This window comes from Rhineura floridana, chromosome 2, assembly GCF_030035675.1.
Source record: "Rhineura floridana isolate rRhiFlo1 chromosome 2, rRhiFlo1.hap2, whole genome shotgun sequence".
Lineage (NCBI taxonomy): Eukaryota > Metazoa > Chordata > Lepidosauria > Squamata > Rhineuridae > Rhineura > Rhineura floridana.
In genome coordinates this window covers 233,528,001-233,544,887 of record NC_084481.1, presented here as the reverse complement: position 1 = coordinate 233,544,887, position 16,887 = coordinate 233,528,001, and the positions used below count along the sequence as shown (strand labels likewise).

Genomic DNA, 16,887 nt, shown 5'->3' with positions numbered 1-16,887 from the left:
CTTCTCCTCAACTGTAGTCTCAATGAAGGTTGCTCCTTGCTCAGGCAGTTAACTTTGAATTGTGTGTGTGTGTGTGTGTATGCATTAACTGGTTTATGAGGTGTGGAGGGATGGCCCTACCCACACTTTTTTCATTGGCCCTTTATATTACTGCCATGTGACCCCTACAAAGTTAGGTGCAAGGGAATATGCCCTTCAGGCTGAAAAAGCCTTCCCATCACTAAGAGAGCAGAGCAAATGCCACAGGGTTCTTGCAAAGGGTGGGAAGGGCCCACAATTGGCCCCACTCATAGGACTGTTGTCATAGAGATGGGATGATGATAATATGTTCACTAAAATGAAGAGATTCCTACACTATTGAAATAACGTGAAGGTTTCTTCACTTGACTAGGAGTGCTTCTTTAATTTTCTGATGGGTTGTGTGTCAAGGATGTGGCTTTTTACATGTGGCTGTATGCTTTGGTTGTTTAAACCACATTGTGGCTAAGGTATCTTTGGTTTCCACCCTTAGTTGCCTTCAGAGTGAATGTTAATTCCCTGAGTAACTTACAAAACTTAACTAAGCTTTCTGTAAGGAGTGTACTGTAGCTGTAACAGCTGTGGCACACTGTGTAATTGGTAGGTTTGACAGAGAGAATATCTTAAAGTGCTTGGCTGAGGTGCTCAAGGACTACATCTGCTTTGAAGCTCTGTGTGTTAAAATGCTGAGACACCTTGCCTTCCTCTTCAGTGCGGGGTCTGTGACATGAGCCATAGGAGGGGGACCTGTCGTGCAGAGGGATGTTTGTCTTGAGACTGGAAGGATGCAGACTTGATGAACAAGAACAATCCTATTCTTGCTCAACAATCCTGTTCAATTGCCTACATTAGGCTGGGATTAGGAAGCTGTAGGGTGGAACCAAGAGCAGTATCCAGATAGTGGATGTCCAACCTGTCCTGGATTGGGTTGCACTCCCCCTGAAGGAGCAGGTTCATAGCTTAGGGGTTCTCCTAGAACCGTCTCTGTCACTTGAAGCTCAGGTAGCCTCGGTGGCACGGAGTGCCTTCTACCATCTTCGGTTGGTGGCCCAACTATGGCCCTATCTGGACAGGGATAACCTGGCTTCAGTTGTCCATGCTCTGGTAACCTCCAAATTAGATTACTGCAATGCACTCTATGTGGGGCTGCCTTTGAAGACAGTTCGGAAACTGCAGCTTGTGCAAAATGCAGCAGCCAGCTTGGTAACAGGGACTAGATGATCCAAACATATAAAACTGATTCTAGCCCACTTGCATTGGCTGCCTGTATGTTTCCGAGCTCGATTCAAGGTGCTGGTTTTGACCTATAAAGCCTTACATGGCTTGGGACCACAATACCTGATGGAACGCCTCTCCTGATACGAACCCACCCGTACACTGCGTTCAAGATCAAAGGCCCTCCTCTGGGTGCCTACTCGGAGGGTGGCAGCAAGGGAGAGGGCCTTCTCAGTGGTGGCCCCCAAATTATGGAATGATTTCTCTGATGAGGTGTGCCTGGCGCCAACACTGTTATCTTTTTGGCACCAGGTCAAGACTTTCCTCTTCTCCCAGGCATTTTAGCATGTGTTTTAAGTTTTTAAATTGTGTTTTAAATTGTTTTAAAAAGATCTGTTTTTAAATCTGTATATTTGTTTTAATGTTTTTAGTTACTGTAAACTGCCCAGAGAGCTTCGGCTATGGGGCGGTATATAAATAAATAAATACATACATACATACATACATAAAAGAGGAGAAAAATCCTTTTCCTTGTTCATGCTCTTTTCACTCCCTACCCCATCAGCATTCTAGCCTTGGAAGCCTTGGTGAGTGGTACTTAACAAGTGTGCATTATACAAATATAATGGATTGGGGCTTCCCTGTCTGTGATTGGGCACACTATGATCCACACAGGTGTGGTTTAAATCTTATGACCTGATTCACTAGAAAAGACAATAATGCTGGGAAAAACAGCAGAGAGTAGAAAAAGAGGAAGACCAAACAAGACATGGATTGATTCCATAAAGGAAACCACAGACCTGAACTCACAAGATCTGAACAGGGTGGTTCATGACAGATGCTCTTGGGGGTCGCCGATTCATAGGGTCGCCATAACTCGTAATCGACTTGAAGGCACATAACAACAACAAACTGCTGTTTTCCATACAAGCCATTGAGTGATCTTTTATGAAATGTTCATACTGTGCGTTTTGATCCCTCCTTTCAGTAACTGCTCCCCTACCTCCTAGTAACTTCTTGTTATGGCCATGCGTGCAGGAACTTCTGTACCTGTACATGCACACCTTATTTTTTCCAACAATAAGCATGCAAGATCATATGTCATCCCATTTCACAGTGGGGACAACGAGGGGCTTGTGCTTTGTGGTGGTGGTGTCTTTCATAAGACTGATATTTAGCTATATTGAAAATCAAATAAAGAGGTGTTGCTCAAGATCTTGGAATTAAAAATTATTTTTGAAAAGTCCTGATGTATAAACTGATTTCATTTTCCAAGGTAATATGTCAAGATCTTGAGAGAATAGCTCCTTCAAACTTTAGTGAAATATCAACGTGCCTTCAGTATCTAGCATTAGGTGAAAATAAATACACCCATATTGTTTGGGGTTATGTAACTTTAAAGTTGACAATGAGGACATTGAACTTGTCAAGGATTATCAATACTTTGGCACAGTCCTTAACCAAAATGGAGACAACAGTCAAGAAATCAAAAGGAGGCTAGGACTGGAGAGGGCAGCTGTGAGAGAACTAGAAAAGGTCCTCAAATGCAAAGATGTATCACTGAACACTAAAGTCAGGATCATTCAGGCCATGGTATTCCCGATCTCTATGTATGGATGTGAAAGTTGGACAGTGAAGAAGGCGGATAAGAGAAAAATCAACTCCTTTGAAATGTGGTGTTGGAGGAGAGCTTTGCAGATACCATAGACTGCGAAAAAGACAAATAATTGGGTGTTAGAACAAATTAAACCAGAACTATCACTAGAAGCTAAAATGATGAAACTGAGGTTATCATACTTTGGACACATCATGAGAAGACGATTCACTACAAAGACAATGATTCTGGGAAAAACAGAAGGGAGAAGAAAAAGAAGAAGACCAAACAAGAGATGGATTGATTCCATAAAGGAAGCCACAGACCTGAACTTACAAGATCTGAACAGAGTGGTTTACAACTGATACTATTAGAGGTCGCTGATTGACAGGGTCAGCATAAGTCGAAATTGACGTGAAGGCACATAACAACAATTGCTTGGGTTACCAAAAGCAAAATAGTTAAATTATGCTCAGGTGTGGAACAAATAGAAGTAGGAGTGTGGCAACAGGGGCCACCACCTGAATGTCACCATTCACATGACAGCAAAATTTGATAATGAGCTTGCACATATAATGGGTTTTTTCCTTCTCATATTTTCCACAGTAAGAGGAAATCTGGATTAAATGTTAAACTATGGGCTGGCATTGGACAACAGTGATGTCATGTGCATTGTGCAAAAAACTTGCACACATGAACAGCACCAGTTTCCGAGTAAACCTCTATCTGGAAGCTGTCTCATCATTTGACTAGTGATCTGTCAAACAGCTATTGTACTAACTTCCTGCTCTGTATCTGACAAATGTAGAGAACAAACATACGTTACAATGCTATTTATATAAGATTTGCTGGTCTATCTGGTGCATGTTCAGAGTCTAGGATTGAATCCATACAAGGCCATTGCTTAATGGTAGCATAGTCGATGTGCAGTATTGTCATTTGCCACAGGCTGGTGCAGGCATACCTGCATATTCAGATTAAGGAGTTTAAGATGGAAAAGTGATGTTTAAAGCTGTCTCTGCTCCTGGGGTATGGGTGTAAGTGTGGGAGAAGGGCAACTGCTGCAGGATTGATCTTTTCTTGCTCCACTCGTAGGTGCTTCAGATACAGGGATTCACTGTATTTCTTCCATCCCTCTTGAAATTGTGGCTTCAACGGTGCTTTGTAGTCTTTAACTTTTCAGCTGTTTTAACCCTACAAATCAAACTGAAATTCTGTTCCTTCAGTACCTTTCTGTTACTGGAGATCTGGTATGAAGATAATAAGTTCAAGTGTTAATTTCAGGAATAAACCTGTGAAATTCAGGGCACAAGCATTCATTTAGTGGTGGATTTCTCTTGTCCATTAAGGTGGGGGGTGGGAAGAGAAGGAAGACTTATGGTTATGAATAAAACACCAAGAAAACGCAATGTTATTGATTTACCAGTTTTGATTGCACTTGAGGTTTTACTGTAATGGAGGGAGTGCCTGCAGATTCATTCAGCTGAATCTGTAATGAGCCTTCTTAAAGCAACTATGACAAAAATAAAAACAAAGCAGTCTAGATAGTTGGTTTTGCAGTTTTCCCATTTAAAGTTGTTACGGATTGCAGTGAAGAATTATTCTGCTTTCTCTGTTGCCTTTAATGTAACTTTCTTTAATCACTCAGCCTTACCTTTTCCCTCTTTAATTTGGGTTTCTGGCTCAGATCCATAGATGTCTACAGGGAGATCTGCATGCATACTGGGAGTTTTCTTTCTCATTTCCCCAAATTACTCTCCATCCTTCCACCCCTAGTGCATTGCAAAAGGCTTTTAAAAAACCCCTGTGTAAAATAAACAATTTGCATTGCTGAATAGGAAACTGTAGTTTGGGAAAGTGAAACAAAAAATCCCTACTGTGATGTGCCCTTGGGGCTTGTACATATAACAGGGGCTCCTTGGATCAATCTTTTGCCTGAGGGGCCCCCACCTTGATTGGCAACAGGAAACAAAATGTGCTTTGAAAAAGGCCACAGTCATATGCACACCTGTCTAGGAGTAAGCTCTGAATATAGTGGGGCTAGCCTCTGCATAGATATGCATAGGATTGTGTTACTGATGTGACAAAAGTGTGACAACTCAGTACTGTGTAGTGGTTAAGGTGTTGGACTATGACCTGGAAGACCAGGGTTTAAATCCCCACACAGCCATGAAGCTCACTGGGTGACCTTGGGCCAGTCACTGCCTCTGAGCCTCAGAGGAAGGCAATGATAAGCCACGTCTGAATACCGCTTACCATGAAAACCTTATCTGTAGGGTTGCCATAAGTCAGAATCGACTTGAAGGCAGTCCATTTCCATTTTTATTAAATTTCTTTGCTTGGTCTAAATCAGCCTTCACCAACCTGGTGCCCTCCAGATGTATTGGACTGCAACTCCCAGAATGTTGTTGATGGGCACTGTGATCCAAAATATCTGGAGGGCACCAGGTTTGAAAATAAGTATTCTAAGCTTGTAGAGTGGCTTTTCTGCAGCTTACTACGTGGCTATTATTATTTAGGATGTTATTACCAAGTAGTCTTGTCTACTTTAGGTGGACATAACTGTATCCTCCAAGGGCCTGAGTTAATTAAGTTTCAGATTCCTTGCTTTGTCAGCTCCTTGCTGTGTGCTTTTCAAAACCTCTGATTTAATGTATCCACACTGATATAAGCATCACCTTGAAGGAAATTCCCTCTTCTTAGGAAATCCCAGGCATATGGATGCAGGTTGTCAAAGCAGAAGAGGAGGAGCAAATGTGACATGATAGCAAAGGGGCTTTAAATAAGGCAAATGACTCTGTGTGATCAGCATCCATCAATGCCCTTTCATAACAGGAAGTGACACAAATGGTTTGGCACTCTTTTTACTCGGTTGGCAGAGTTGGGCACAAAACATAGCATCTAGCCGTTAACTTGTCCTTGAACAAAAAAGATTCCCTTGCTATGTACAGTAGGGCCCCGCTTTTCGGCGCCCTGCTTCTCAGCGTTCCGTTAATACGGCACCAGTGGGGCGATCAGCTGGAGGGGACGTGGAGCTCCCCACACTCCAGCTGATCTTGCCGGAGGAGGGGAAGTTCAGCTGTAGCGCGCTTCAGCTGATCTTCTCCGGTGCGATCAGCAGGTTAGGTTCCAGCTGACAACCTTACTAAACTACCAGCATAACTGGATTTGGTTCAATTGCTATAGATTTGTTTTGGAGGGAAGAAGAGCCTCTCTGGATCAGATCAGTGAAGGGTCCAGATGCAGCAAATTGGATCTGAATGCTTATGGCAGTTTCACCATAGGATGCTCAAGAGGTCTTCTTTGCTTCTTAGCTGTTGCTGTCTTCATTCAACCCATTAATCTTCAGAAGTTCTTTGCTCATTTTGGTACCCAGACTATCCATTTTAGCATGTCATTGATATTTGCTTCTTGTGTTTTAGCAAGTGTTAGATATATCTATAACTCATATAATACTGGCTGTACTTCTTAGAATGCTCACCTGGAAATGAACTCCATTGACTTTTAGTGGAGTTTATTTCATTGTATTGGATTGAGCTATGTACCTTTCTCCGCGTCTACTTCTAGTTCTGTGTGGTCTACTGTGCAGTGTTTATATATATGTGTGTGTATTTGTCTGTTTACAAACCTGCTCTGTATTCTAGCTGCTGTTAATTTCCAGTGTAACCTTGCTTTGCGGTCTTTCATTTCCTCTAGCCATACCCAATCCTTAGTGGTGGATTAGACCAAGAGACTTGCCAAAGGCTACTTGGGATTCTTGGCTACTGTAAGCAAGATGATTCTGCCATATCCAGACAGAATATTCCACCTACGCAGGGCCACACTGGCTCACTGTTGCTGTGCTCAGCGACTAGAGTGGCATGTAATAATAATAATAATAATAATAACAATAAATTTTATTTCTAGGCCGCCTATCTGGTTGCACAAGCGGCCGCTCTAGGCGGCGTACAAGATCAAGTAAAATACAACATACAAACTACATAAAAACCCAAGAACTACAATATAAAATGAAACCGAACCCACCCATAGCTAAAACCAATAAAATTAGGCTTCCCCAGGGATCTTGTAGGCCTGCCTGAATAGCCAGGTTTTCAAGGCTTGGTGAAAACTTGGCAGGGAGGGGGCATGGCGAAGATCATAAGGGAGAGAGTTCCAGAGGGTGGGGGCCACAATTGAAAATGCCCTCTCTCTGGTCCACACCAGTCTAGCTGTTTTGACTGGTGGGACCGAGAGAAGGTCTTGAGTGGCTGATCTAGGCAGGCGGCATATTTGTTGATGCTGGAGGCGTTCCTTCAGATAAGCTGGGCCAAGACCGTATAGGGCTTTAAAGGTTAGTACCAACACCTTGAATTGGGCCCGGTAAACAACTGGTAACCAGTGTAGATCTTGTAACACCGGAGTGATGTGATCGCAGCGATGGCTGTTCGTAATCAAACGTGCTGCCGCATTCTGTACCAGCTGCAGTTTCCGGACCGTTTTCAAGGGTAACCCAACGTAGAGCGCATTACAGTAGTCTAAGCGAGAGGAGACCAGGGCATGTACTACTCGTGGGAGAAGATGGACAGGCAGATAGGGTCGCAGCCTCTGTATTAGATGTAATTGAAACCAAGCTGCCCGGCTCACTGCCAAAACCTGAGCCTCCATGGACAGCTGGGAATCAAGGATGACCCCGAGGCTGTGGACCTGGTCCTTCAGGGGCAGTTTTACCCCATTGAGCACCAGGTCTAAAGCTCCTAATCTTTTCCTGTCTCCCACGAGCAGTACCTCGGTCTTGTCAGGGTTTAGCTTCAGCCTATTTCCTCCCATCCATTCACTTACTGACTCCAGGCACTTGGAAATGGTCTCCACAGCCAACTCTGGCAAGGATTTAAACGAGAGATAGAGCTGGGTGTCATCTGCATATTGGTGGCACCGCAGCCCAAATCTCCTGATGATGGCTCCCAGCGGCTTTACATAGATGTTGAATAGCATGGGGGCAAGGATAGAACCCTGTGGCACACCACAATTGAGAGGCCAAGGGTCCGAGACCTTATCCCCCTATGCCACCCGTTGATGTCTGTCTGAGAGATAGGAATGGAACCACCGTAGAACAGTGCCCCCTATTCCCATTCTCTCCAGACGATCTAAAAGGATACCGTGGTCGACGGTATCGAAAGCCGCTGAGAGATCCAGGAGGACGAGGAATGCATGTTCTCCTTTATCCAACGCCCTCCTTAAATCATCCACCATAGCGACCAAAGCTGTTTCAGTTCCATGACCAGTCCTGAAGCCAGACTGGAATGGATCCAGATAATCTGCTGCATCCAAGTGTGTCTTTAACTGTTCGGCCACCACTCGCTCGATGACCTTGCCCAAGAATGGAAGATTAGAAACTGGACGAAAGTTGTTTAAGTCTTGGGGATCCAAGGAGGACTTTTTTTTTTTTTTTTTTTCAATAATTTTTATTCAGATTTTCATAAAACATACAAGACAAAATCATAAAACATTCAAAGACAAAAAACAAAATCAAAAATAGTTAAACAAAAAAAAAAAAAGAAAAAAAAAAACAAAAATAAAAAATAAAGAGTAAAATATTGACTTCCCATTTGTCAAAGATCAAATCAGTTATAAGTCTATAATATATAACAATCCTGTCTCTTAAGTCATATTATAAAATCACTTTCCTCCAGTAGTTATCTTACTTAATCATCAAATCTCATAAACATTACTTTATTCTTTCCACAAAAAGTCAAAGAGAGGTTTCAATTCTTTAAGAAATATATCTATCAATTTTTTTTTCCAGATAAGCATATCGATTAATCCATCTCATTACTAATTATGATAATCTTATTGTCATAACCATAGTCAAAATAAACATTTCAATTAATCCATCACATCAGAATCTGTTAGGTTCAGTAATTTCAGTAGCCATTGTTCTATTATCCCTATTAGTTCCATTTTCCATCTTCCATCTTCAGTAGTCTTGTTAAGTCCAGTAATTTCAGTATCCAATCTTCCATTATCAGTATTCCATAATAATCTTGCTGTCAAAGCCATAGTCATATAGTAAGAGTCTGATGGGAATTACCTCTATCCCAAATATTTTCTTGCCATCCATTCTGAATAGGTTGCTGAAATACTGCTGTAAAATCATATCTCTGTTCTTTTTTTCAAAATACACTGGGTCATCTCTTGAAAGTTTTTCCATTGTCACATGGCTGCAGTTAATTCCATAGATTTTCTCTATATTGGGCTCCATCACATCATTCCAGTCCAGAAGATTATCCATGCCATTGATAACTTTATCTCTAGAATCTTCATTAATTTCTTCAGAGATAACATTGAGTTCCAAACAATAGATTTTATTTCTAAAGTCCATAGACTCCAAATCTTGTTCCTGTTCCACGTTTGTTCCAATCTCCGGGATCTCCTCTCTCACAGGGACCCCTGTTCCAGTCTCCAGGGTCTCCTCTCTCACAGGGACCCCTGTTCCAGTCTCCAGGGTCTCCTCTCTCACAAGGACCCCTATGTCTTTAATCTCCTGTGTCTCCAAACAATAGATTTTGTTTCTAAAGTCCATAGACTCCAAATCTTTTTCCTGTTCCACGTTTGTTCCAATCTCCGGGGTCTCCTCTCTCACAGGGACCCCTTCCAGGGTCACCTCTCTCACAGGGACCCCTATATCTTTAATCTCCTGCTTCATTTTACTCAATTCAATTTTCAGCTCCTTACAACCCTGTCGCAGGTTTTGTTTCGTTATCTCAATCTCATCCATTATTTTCTGAAACATAGTTATTTCCAGCTTCTCAGCCACTTTCTTAATTGCCATTTTAAAAGAAAAATATAGGAAAACCACTTCTTATTTCAGCAACAATTGGGTTAATACTCCAAACTTGGTGACATCACAGTATAAACAGAGCAGACAGCCTTATCTCTCCATGCTTAAGTAAACAAAATGCAGTTCCCAGGATCGAAACAATTAATGGCGGTCGTCAGGAAACAGATTCGTCAAAATAAAATAGACCAAAAAGAGAGTAGTCTCAGACAATATAATATTCTTCAAAATAAAAATCTGGAATAGAAATCCCTCTTCTGTGTATATCTTTAGAATGCAAATCCAGGACAGCTTTTTGCAACAAAAACAGAGATAAGCTATTAATTAGTGAGTAGCAGAGAGAAGTTATGGCTCCCCAGTGAGATGTCAAAAACCGATCAATCTGGCAAATCTCTTTTAAACAGCAACAATTTAAGTCAAGTAAAAGAAAAATATAGAAAGAAGGGTGCTTGCCTGTTAGTGCGTTCTCTCTTAGAAGATAAGATGAACGTTCGCTTTATCAGATAGAGCTTGTTGTTGAAAATCCGTCCCACCTTCGTCGGCTGGACCTCGTCCCATAAATTAATGAGATCTGGTCGTCCCAACAAAAATAGGCTTTGAGGTTAATCTCTTCGTTTCTCCCTACCCGGGAGAAGTTTAATCAGTCAAAAAAAAAAAAATCTGACTGATATATCTGAATAAGCTTCTTTTGAGGCAGGAGCCCGTCTCAAAAGCAGGCACAGGCTAAGTCACCCTTCCCGGAAGTCCTCAAGGAGGACTTTTTCAGAATGGGCTTTATTACCGCCTCCTTGAGGGCTAATGGCACCACATCTTCTTCTAAAGAAGCATTCACCACTGCCTTGATCCCTTCACTCAGTTTCTCTTTACAGCCCAAAATGAGCCATGTAGGGCAAGGATCAAACAAGCAAGTGGTTGGCTTCACAGTAGAGAGCACCTTGTCCACTTCCTCAGAGGGAAGAGGCTGAAACCGATCCCACCAGACTGGAATGCAACTGGCCGACTCTGGCACACTTCCTGTATCCACGGCATACGGAATCGCACTCTTTAGGCGCTCAATTTTATCAGCAAAGTGTTTAGCAAATATGTCACAGGAGGCTTTAGAAAGTTCCATGGGTTCCTGCACAACTGGACCGACCAGGCTTCGGACCACTTGGAACAACCTCCTGGGACAACACTCTGCGGATGCAATAGAGGCAGCAAAGAATTCCCTCTTTGCTGCCTTTGTTGCCACTTGCTAGGCTGCAGTTGCTGCTCTAACCAGTGTCCAATCGTCTTCAGAGTGCGATTTCCGCCACCGGCGCTCTAGTCGTCTCACCTCCTGTCTCAGACCCCACAACCGTGGAGTATACCAGGGCGCAGTCTGAGTTCTATTCAGGGGGAGAGGACGTTTCGGAGCCACCCGGTCAATTGCCCCGGTGATCTCCCTATTCCACTCCATCACCAGGGTTTTGACCGGGCAACCTTCAGACAACTCCAAATTCCCCAGTGCATTCAGGAATCCCTTAGGCTCCATCATTTTTTCAATAATAAAAAATTGTGACAGGAAGCATGTGTAAGTGAACTAATAATTCAGGGTTTACAATCTTAAAGGAAATACTCAGAAAATACTACTCACGCAGCAGAAATAATAGAATTGGAATTTAAAAAATATAGTTTTAATTATAGGAATTATATGACAGATATTTGCTCTCTTCCTAACCTTTCTCTTACCAAAGCTATTGGGGAGAATTCCCATAGATACCTGTGGTCTCTTATCAGTTTATTTAGTTTTGTTTACTTCCAAATGGACATAATAGTTTCTCTTCCTCCCTTCAAATTAACTGCAATTAACTTTTCCTTGTAATCATAAGAATGAGAAATAGCATTGGGAACTGATTCGGTCTGAAAGATTGCGGTCTTGTTAGCAAATCCAAAGTACTGGTTTTGTTATACCACAGGCAGGAAACAGTTGGGTTATAGTGTAGACCCAGCCCAAATCAGTAGCTTCCTCTTAAGACTATAACTTGGTGGTTTCTATTTCCACAACAGGATCACACAGTTTTTCATCCATAACAAGGTTGCTGTACTTTTTAATTTTCCAGTTTATTGTTACTGAGGATCTTGGTATCCTGCATGGCTGCATCACCACTTAAAGCAGTATCCAGAGAGTGACATTTTGAGAAGTGAGCTTGCTTTTTTTTAAAAAAAAGAAGACTAATTTTGTAGTAGTTTGCTATGGTTTATAGTAAAACTTCTAGGCCACATTCACTCCATACTTTTATTCCACTATTATTTCACTTTAAGCAGTCATGGCCTCCTCCAAAGAATCCTGGGAAGGGTAGTTTGTGAATGGTGCTGAGGATTGTTAGGAGACTCCTATTCTCCTCACAGAGCTACAGTTGTCTGAGTGGTTTAAGAGTCAGTCCCTCTTCCTAGAGAACTCTGGGAATTGTAGCTCTGTGAGAGGCCTCCTAACAACTCTCAGCACCCTCTGCAAACTACACTTCCCAGGATTCTTTGGGGGAAGCCATGACAGCAACCCTGGGGAATAGTATTTGGCCATGTGAAAAGGGAGCTGTCTACATTGGAAAACTGGCTTGTCCCTTTCAGAAGCAAAGGTCATTGTAACATGGGTTGAGGGATTTCTTCATCAGAATTATTCTTCATAATCGGGGGGAAATGACTACCAAGATGAAAATGAATAAAAGTAAGTCCTCCTTCATATTTATTTATAATCTGCTCTATCCACACTGCAGGTAACAAGGGTGTAGAAATAAAATTGCCACGTAAAATTTAGAAAAGCAATGTTTGAAATTTCTGCTTATGTATGTTAAAATATACTCTAGTCTGTCTACCAAATGCTTGTTCAACAAAAGTTTCAAATCCTCTACAAGATTGTCTGGTTTTGGTAAATGCAAAGAAGAGAGGAATTGAAAAGCTGCGGAACAAGCATTAAATATAGTTTTCTGTGTGTCTTTTGTTACGCAGCCATTTGAATAAGTGGTTTCTGCTGACCTTGGAAGCTGGTGACAGGACAGAGGGGAGAAAGAAGGTGGTAGCTGAGGTATGCCCATGCCTTTTGGAGCTGAAGTCAAAATTGGCACCTTGAATTTTGCTCAGGCTGTGGGAGCTGGTGCAGCTTTTAGAGTATGGATATGACATGTAATGCTCTCATCTAGCATCTTATTCTTCAGTTTGAAGCTTTCAGTTTTCAAGGGCCAATTGGCATAGAGTGAATCAAAGTAGCCCAATACAGTATTAGGTTTGTTACAGAGATATGAGTGACAGTTGCCACAGTGAATCAAGAGAAAAGTCCTCAGCCTTGTTATCAGTATGCAGAAAGCTTTTGTGGCCATTATGCAGAAGCAGTGCAGTTCTCTTGAGGCTGAGTCACTGGGGAAAGGGGCTGAACCTAATTGGTGTTGCCTTCTCAGATCACACAGCCTCTTGATGATGATTGCAGGCAGGAGTTATTCTGATGGTGAAAGGATAAGGAAAAAGTAGCCCTGAGTCACCTCCAATCCAAATCTCATACAGTGACTCTTTAATACTTAGATTTGTTGAACTGAATGGTGGTATATGATTTTTCAGAGCAGTATTCAGGTCTGCTGAATGTGCCCACTTGTTCACTTTAAAATATGTACAAATACATATTTAGATTTCTCTGCTTCTGAGAGAGAATTATAGGGAGGTGCTGGGGGTGGGAGGTGAAGACTGAAAAGTAGTGGACTTGTAGCCACCCATGTACAGTAGAATACAGTGCTCTGTTTTGGAATACGTTTAGACCTCATTCTAAACATATTTACATATGGATAGATAGACCACGTCATTCCAGGATGTTGCTTGCATTCCTAAAGACATAATAAGCATCAGACCATCTTGGCTGTAAGACCCTCTCCCTGCTTGCTGGCCTCTTTCCACCTGGCCTGGAAGGGTGGGGCCTTGTCTGACTGCAGCTGTAAAAGTTATCACTACCTGAAGATGCCAGAGACCACCTTGACTGTGGGGTGTTGTTTAGGGGCTTCTGTTTGGGTAAAAGTTTAATTTCTGATGGTTGTTTTTTTGTTTTGCTGTTATTGGGATTATGCTTCTGTATTTTATTGTTGGATTTTATTAGGAATTATAAGGATGTATCCATTTATATCATGAAAAATGATCATGAAAAACTATGGAATGCTTTAAAAGAAATGGGGGTGCGACAGCATCTGATTGTCCTGATGCGTAACCTATACTCTGGACAAGAGGCTACTGTAAGGACAGAATATGGAGAAACCAATTGGTTCCCAATCGGAAAGGGTGTGAGACGGGTGTATTTTAACACCCTATTTGTTTAATCTGTACACAACATATCATATGGAAAGCAGGATTGGACCAAGATGAAGGAGGTGTGAACATTGGGAGGGGGAATTGTTGGAAGTGGGGCAAGAGCAACTCTTGTTCTTTTGTTTATGTTCTAGAAGGGAGATAGAGTGAGGGTCCTCCAGATGGATAGGCTTGATTACCTTTACCTGTGATACTCTGACTGACTTCCTTCTGTCGTTAGACTGATATGTTTAGGGAAGTTTATCTGCCTCTCCTCCTTCTGCCCTTTCCCTTCTTAGAACTAGGTATGCCTTTCTATCTACTATGTATTTCTATAAATAAAGTAGATTTTCTTATTTTACTAAGTCTTAAGTCTCAGTGATTCTAATGCAGGGTAAAAGCCTGCTTTCTTAGGTAAACGCACGCACACTGGCACACACGCATTTCAAACTGCTGTTGCTCTCTGCTTAACAAATATACAAATGTACACCACAACAGAAATATCAATAATTTAAGATATGCAGACGATACCATACTATTAGCAGAAACCAGTAATGATTTGAAAAGAATGCTGATGAAAGTTAAAGAGGAAAGCACAAAAACAGGACTACAGCTGAACGTCAAAAAGACTAAATAATGACAAAAGAAGATTTACATACACAGAAATCAGGAATACCATGGTCTGAACGATCCTGACTTTGGTGTTCAGTGATAAGTCTTTGCATTGGAGGATCTTTTCTAGTTCTCTCATAGCTGCCCTCCCCAGTCCTAGCCTTCTTCTGATTTCTTGAGTATTGTGTCCATTTTGGTTAATGACTATGGCGAGGTATTGATAGAAAGGCATACCTAGTTCTAACTAACTAACTAAGTTGGAGGTGCAACGCCCAGGCTTGGGAGTTGGCCTCATGGCTAGGAGAGATAGAGCAGAGACAAAGGTGTCTCCTCTCTCTCGGACAGTGGAGAAGAGTGGAAAGGGCAGAAGGAGGAGTGGCAGGTAAGCTTCCCTTAAGACGCATCAGTCAGAGCATCACAGATAAAGGTAATCAAGTCTATCCATCTGGAGGACCCTCACTCTATCTCCCTTCTAGAACATAAACAAAAGAACAAAACAGGAGTTGCTCTTGCCCCACTTCCAACAATTTCCCCCTCCCCCCGCCCAATTTTCACACCTCCTTCATCTTGGTCCAATCCCGCTTTCCATATGATATGTTCTGTGTACAGATTAAACAAATAGGGTGTTAAAATACACCCGTCTCACACCCTTTCCGATTGGGAACCAATTGGTTTCTCCATATTCTGTCCTTACAGTAGCCTCTCGTCCAGAGTATAGGTTACGCATCAGGACAATCAGATGCTGTCGCACCCCCATTTCTTTAAAAGCATTCCATAGTTTTTCATGATCATTTTTCATGATATAAATGGATACATCCTTATAATTCCTAATAAAATCCAACAATAAAATACAGAAGCATAATCCCAACAACAGCAAAACAAAAAAAACAACCATCAGAAATTAAACTTTTACCCAAACAGAAGCCCCTAAACAACACCCCACAGTCAAGGTGGTCTCTGGCATCTTCAGGTAGTGATACCTTTTACAGCTGCAGTCAGACAAGGCCCCACCCTTCCAGGCCAGGTGGAAAGAGGCCAGCAAGCAGGGAGAGGGTCTTACAGCCAAGATGGTCTGATGCTTATTATGTCTTTAGGAATGCAAGAAACCACAGTACTTTAAGGTGCTATTTAAAGCAAAATGACTATGGACAAACAATAACACCAACACTCAGTTCTGAAGTTTAATAGTTTTTGTGTTTAATTCCAACATGGAAGGCAAAAAGATAGTGGGGTGGGGAACTTGTGACTCGCCAGATGTTGTTGGGCTTCCAACACCCATCAGTCCCAGCCAACATGGCCAACTATCAAGGAGTTTGGAGTCCCAACAACATTTGGAGGGTTGCAGATTTCCTGCCCCTGCTAAATATCTTTTGCATTCCTCCCCCTATTTTCAAGTCCACAGTAAAAACATGCTGAACTCTTTAAAAAAAGCCAAACTCTGTAGAATTAATGGATTTTTTGTTATCTCACATGTTTCCTATTTGTGACTCTACCATCTGCTATGCTAATATCACTTTTTCCTAAGGAATGTGTATCTACTTCAAGTGTTGCTACTTGGACATTTTCTCCAAATTTTATTTGAGTCAGCATGACCGAGTAGTTATAATCAAACCATGAGCCTTGGAGAAGCGTAGGGAGACATGTAAACCAGTAATGTTTTGTTGGTTGGATGGATGGATGGATGGAAAGATAGGTGAAAAAAACGGATAAGAGAAAAATCAACTCCTTTGAAATGTGGTGTTGGAGGAGAGCTTTGCAGATACCATAGACTGCGAAAAAGACAAATAATTGGGTGTTGGAACAAATTAAACCAGAACTATCACTAGAAGCTAAAATGATGAAACTGAGGTTATCATACTTTGGACACATCATGAGAAGACATGATTCATTAGAAAAGATAATAATGCTGGGAAAAACAGGAGTAGAAAAAGAGGAAGGCCAGACAAGAGATGGATTGATTCCATAAAGGAAGCCACAGACCTGAACTTACAAGATCTGAACAGTGTGGTTCATGACAGATGCTCTTGGAGGTCACTGTTTCATAGGGTCTGCATAAGTCGTAATCAACTTGAAGGCACATAACAACAACAACAACAACAATCAATTTATTGTATGTTTTTATGATGTTTTTGTTAACTTATTGACCAGTTGAATTTATTTCTTACTTTGAGTTGTGTAACTTTTTTTCTGTTCATGTTGTGAGCCGCCTTGTGCATAAATTGTTATGGAAAGGCGGCATACAAATAAACAGTGATAATGATGATGATGATCTACGTCTATGTTCTAGAATGCCCCCATACTACTTTGTGTGTCATATGCCTTTGAGAATAGCTTATAAATGAAGAAAATAAAA

General features: G+C 41.7%; 1 protein-coding gene across 4 annotated transcripts in view; it reads left to right on the top strand.

Annotated features, from left to right (window-relative positions):
* Positions 1-16,887, top strand: part of FERMT2 (FERM domain containing kindlin 2) — a 121,929-nt gene that overhangs the window by 6,400 nt on the left and 98,642 nt on the right. The gene's annotated exons all lie outside the window — the stretch shown is intronic.